Source organism: Apaloderma vittatum, unplaced genomic scaffold (genome assembly GCF_000703405.1).
Source record: "Apaloderma vittatum isolate BGI_N311 unplaced genomic scaffold, ASM70340v1 scaffold27909, whole genome shotgun sequence".
Lineage (NCBI taxonomy): Eukaryota > Metazoa > Chordata > Aves > Trogoniformes > Trogonidae > Apaloderma > Apaloderma vittatum.
This window is the reverse complement of record NW_009733923.1, coordinates 1-5884: the sequence shown is the minus strand read 5'-3', so window position 1 is coordinate 5884 and position 5884 is coordinate 1.

Here is a 5884-nt window from a genome sequence, read left to right as displayed (position 1 = left end):
TCACAATCTGTCAAAAAGAAAGAAAAGGAAACTTGTAGTAGTCAGTTCCCAAAAGTCTTCATATGGACACTCAACTATAAACTACAACTATTTTTAACTTTGTTTTTCCCAGCTACTCATCGAGTTACAAATGTAGTAGAAGTCTTCTTTCACAATGAAAAACAGCACTTCCAGCAAAGTGTTTCAGGATGAAGTGAAAAACAAAACTATATCTGACTCATCATACCAATGCTTTACGAGGAGTGTGAATTAAAAAGCATTTAACAGTTTTTATGGTTTCTTTAAAGTAAAGCTATCTTTGCAGTATTGGAAAACAGAAGTAACCATGTAGTACATTTTCAATAAGGCAAGTAGTGCATTCCTGGCACTGACCACAAAGGAAAAGCGCTTTGCTGGAGACAGATGTGCTTTCTGTACAAGAGCAAGCAGTTAAAGACAATCCTAAACACTAGAATTAAGAGCTATATTAATAGTAGATACTATAATTTTTTAGCTCTTTCAAGCAAATCATGTAGGAAAACTTTATTCCCACAGAGTCTGGGACCAATGAGAGATATGAGAGATAAATTATGTAGTGGGCTGGAAAGGATCAAAGGGAAGCACAAATGTATTTGGTAATACCTTTGAACATCAGGACTTATTTATTCTGGTATGAGAACACGTGATAATAGCTATTCATTAATTGGGCCCAAAGGGCATTCGTCAACTTCTCACCAGGGGAAAAGAAAAAACTCCTGTGACACAACAACTAAGATGGTAGAAGAAACAAAGAGAGCAAATGCAAGTACTTTTCCAACAGTTCAATACAGACGATTTTACACAATATAATAAACATAAACCCCATTTTTTTTTTCCCCTTAGAACCCATATGCCTAAGAAGATTCTGGAATTTTTAAAACTGCATGGGCAAAGAAAAGCAGCAAGGGCATACTGCTAAAATATTTGATTTGGAAAGAAGTTTATCGTCCGTTCAGACTACATGCACATCAGCCAACATCTCTCTGACTCTGGATGGCATGGGAGGGAACAGTAACTCCCTTATCTACCTTGGTATCACAAAAAAGACCCTACCAGAAAAGGCAGAAAATTAAGTTCCAGAAAAGGCAGAAAATTAAGACCTTTAAGGCTCTCAATCCTTACCTATATTGCAAGCTGACAGACAATAGGACAAAATTCAAAGCTGTTTTATAGGGCAGGATGGTAGAGCAGCAAGCTATTGGGTCTGAGATGGTTCTAAACAGGCTACAATGGTGTTACACCACCCAAGATCCAGGGGACATTAAGGAGTGGTCTGTTAAACAAAAGAGAACAACTGGGGAACTAATTCTCCAGGCTGCCTGTAGGTGCAGTCCTTTCTCTCGCTCTGGTAAGCACTTTATCTGAGACACCATTTTGGAGAAGCTAAAAAAAAACCCCACGTAAAAAAAGCCTAGGGACTGAGGTGAAACAGTTCTTTGAATTAAAACATGCTGAAACATACCATACTCAATGGATGTTACATACATGCACAGACAAATTTAGTTTTGTTTTTCTGGTTGTTTGGTTGGTTGGTTTGGGGGGTTTTCTGGTTTGATTGAGGGGCTTGTTGTTTGTGGGTTTTTTAAATTTAAATTTAAAAAGCAAAGATGTAGCAGTCAACAAAGTAATTGTTACTGCACAAAAGGCACAACATTGAAATACTAAATTTGATCCATTCTTTCTATCTTCTAATCAGATGATGTGAAACAGCCTTATCTGTATGGCTGCAACAATTTGTTTTATATTCTCTTCTTATTTTTCTTCCATATTTGTACAGTTATTTTCAGAAAGCTGCCCTGTTACCAATTTAATTCTTGCACAGACCAATCCTAGCACCCCTGCTGTCCGTGACATAGAAGATCAACCAGAGAATTAAAGAAATCCTTGGTCTCTTTCTTGCTACTGTATTAACTACCAATGTGAAACTGGAAGAGAGAACAGATTAATTCTGTTTCCTTATGAAAACTATGAGGATCAGCCAATACCAGGATTGACACTGCTCACTGGAGAAGTGAGAGATCTGGGCAAGAGAGGAAGATGCATCCAGTTCCTCACAGCAACCAAGATGCTACAAAGGGAACTGCGCAGCACGTGTTTTCTCTCAGCAGCCACAGAACACACAGGAAACATACATACTGTCTCCATCGTCAGAGGGGCCTCTAATTTATAATAACTACAAATCAAGGGTTAGGTATGGAGAGTTCAGAGATGCTAAGCCAGGTATAGACAGAATACACTTGTAGAAATCTCAGGAACACTAACTTCTCTGCAGTCTGTCCAGTTACCCTGCCAGCACAGTTCTGCGATCAGCGTCTGATATATTTACTGCGGTCTCAGTGTTGTATACGACGATCTTCAAATTTCCCCAGTACATTCAGATGTGTAAGCACGGAACTAAAGAGCCCCAAGATATTTTTAAAACCTCAGCTGACTTATGAAAGTATCACCTGGAATAAAATACTATGTAAGCAGCATTCTTCGTAGCTGCATTTTAACTAGCAGGTCTTTAAGTGAGATATTAATTTGTGTGAATGTTACAGCTGTCACAAAGATACAGGGGTAAGAAAAGCAGTGAGCATCTGGCCCAACACCATTCAGAATACTGAAATAAATGACCTCGTCAGCCGCTAAAACGATGGATTTGTGTCAGGTCTCTGACTCAAAATGCAGTCAATTTAGGCTACGTCCACGCTAGCAAGCAGGGCAGTAAAATATGATTGGGTCTGTTAAAACAGATGGAGCTGAGACACTAACATCCACATCACACATTTTATGGAAGTCTGTCCCATCGGAATGAATATCCACTTGCAGGTAAGAGGGCATTTTTCACTACATTTTCATCCAAAGGGAATTCAGTTCATCCACTGAAACAGTGGAAACCAATGTGAAGAAAAGGTTTCCTATGTGAGGATGAACACAAGACCTCCTTCCAAAGCACACTCCTGACCTCACTTAATGTAGGTGCACATTTTATTAACCTTAGGCAATTTTACCAAGCTGCAGATTAATGATGTCATGGATGGCAAAACGTCTATGCTTACTCTAAGCAGATCCAGCTCAAACCCAGCCCGAGCTATGAACTAAAGCAATTGCCACACAAACACAGCTATAATGTTCCAGCTTCAACTTTGGCCTAGAAGGAATTCAGCTGCTCACATATGCTACTCAGAGTTAGCAAGCCCTGGTGCAACCAAGTGGAGCCAGCTGCACCCATCTTCTGAAATCTGGAGAGACTACAGGGATACCTACATGGCTCCGCGCTTTGGTGAAATCCAGCGAGACTTGTTAACCCTGACTCAATGCTACCCCTTCTGGGACTGAGCTCCACCCAGCTCTGGTGTACAACCAAAGCAGTGCAGAGGGCTGTCCAAGAGCACGCTAGACTCAAGTACCTGAGACCACAGAGAACTCCAAATTACTGTGAAACAAAGGTCGCCATCATTCAGATGTTGCTGCTGCCTGTGCCAATAAGAGGAGACTACTACATGAGAAGATTGTACTGGTCTGGCTGCACTGGTAATAATTTTTTTAAAAAAATCATAATATTCTTTATATTTTTATTTGCTTCCTTTTTTTTAAATAAAGGGGTGAAGAGATGTGTCATAAACAGAATATAAGTTTAATAAAAACCAATGTGTTTTAAACTGACAATTATATCACCTACTGTGGGCAGCATCGTAATTCTACCCATGTCACAGGATGCTGTTTGCATAGCGTAACTTTTATTGGAAAACCTGCAAAACACTTCAACGATTTTCAAACTGTTAAGTCCCCCACGAAACAAACAGTTACAATACTTACTGTTGAGCTGCTGTTACATAAAAGTCAAAGTTAACTGTAAAAATCCTGAAGTCTTAACTCAGAAACAAACCTGATGCATTTTAAGAATATATATACACAGAGTCACAACAGCAGTGACAGTATGGCTGATCTAGCTTGATTTCATTCTGTCTGACTTTAATTTCTCTTCAATATTTTCTCAATACAATTCTGCACCACCAAAAAAAAAAATCTGCACACTTGGTCTGAAGTAAGTTGCACGAAACAGTTGTGTGCAAGCCAGTCCCTCAAATAAGGGAGGAGTAAGTGCAAAACTTTTTGGATTTTTTTTTTAATTAACTACAATCCAGCTTTAATTATAATCTTAACATTTAAATTATTACAAGAGTGCCTGGCAAAATCCACATCTCTAAGTGTGTAACACTATGCTATTTAGTAACACTGTGGATAAACAGATGTTACAGCAAAATATTTGATCTGCATATCCATGTTGTTATGCTTCATTTAAATGTCCCTGTGTGACACATTAAAAAAAGAAAGTTTGAAATGCTTTTTAAGAATAAGTGTAACTCCTACTAAGAATCATACAATATTTGGCATTTGATTCTAATGTCAATACCTAAGCAGCAACAAAGACTGAACAATAATTTCCTCTGATTTACAACCCAAGTAGTTCACATATTGTGTCACATGACGGGTGCAGCTGAGCAAATGTATTTTCAGGAACAATTGGAGCAAATATAGGCCGTAAACCAACCTATTAAAGTCAGTACTATCACACAGGCTTTTACATCAGTCTCTACATGATGGACAGATTTTTAAGTTGTTCCATTATAAAAAGTAAATAACCTCATAGTTTATTACCCATTGGAGATGCTGTTTATATTATTGCTTCTGAAAAAAAAAAAAAGTACCTAAAAGAAAAATCTTTTATTTCAAGCCAACTGATCCTCTCAGTGAAAATGTCCACTTTCTCATACAGCCCTGCAGTTTTCTCCAAAACTGATGTCTTGTTTAGCTTGTAAGCAAAGTCAAATACAACAGATATGAGAAGAGATAAAAGACTTTATAGCTTTTCTAGGCATATTTATTTCTGAACAAACAAAACTAGTACTTGCTCAAGCCTGTTTTTCAGAGTTGATAGAGAAAACATTCACTAACTGCCACCAAATAAGTTACATCCCAAACTATTACTACGAAGCATCCTCAAAAACAACACACTTATCCAAGCCAAAGCCTTAGTCCAAAAGTGCGTTAACTAGGGCTCTGTTGAGCATGTCACCAGAACTTTTAAGATCTTTGATTTAACTCCTAATTCCATGCCTCTGCATGCATATAAAGCCCTAGGCAGTCAAATAAGCAACTCTCCACTCTAACTTTACTATTAACTCTTCCCAAAACACAAACACGGCTGTGGCATTACAACGTTTATGTGAACAGGCAACTCAAGCGACAGAGAAACATGAAGCACCACTTTTTTACAGGGAAAGTAAGAAACTGTCCTGTTCTTACTCCTTTGAATTTGTTTTGGACCATCTTCCGTAAATGCTGTTGCAATACCTGAAGAAACACTTTCCCGCCCTGCAAAAAAACTACTAAAAATCTTTGCGTGCATTTAAATCTGAACAGACTGAGAACTATACAACATTAAGATTTCACTTCCTGTAAGACTTACTATTAAAAAAATAAGTTAGTAGTTTTCAGGATGTTCCCTTCATTTAAACAAAAAACCCTTTTTTTGCCCTTCAAGAAGACAAAGACCTTTTCTACAATGGAAAAAGACATCATGAGAAAAACACGTGAATATACACGACTGTTACTGAACACGGATGAATCACCCCGATTCTTTTATGCACAAAGGGCTAAAACGTGTTGGGAGATGACTACCCCAGCACACACCGAGGACATCAACTTCCCTGCCCCGATGCCGTCGAAAACACGTTTCCTCGCACGACCTGTCTCCTCGATGCCGAAAAGTAAAATCCCACCCACGGTCCGAGGCGGCCCGGCCCAGGCTTGGCGGAGGAGCACTTCAGGGCGCCGGCGAAGCTCCACCACAGCCTCGTCCGCTCCCACCCGAGAGGCC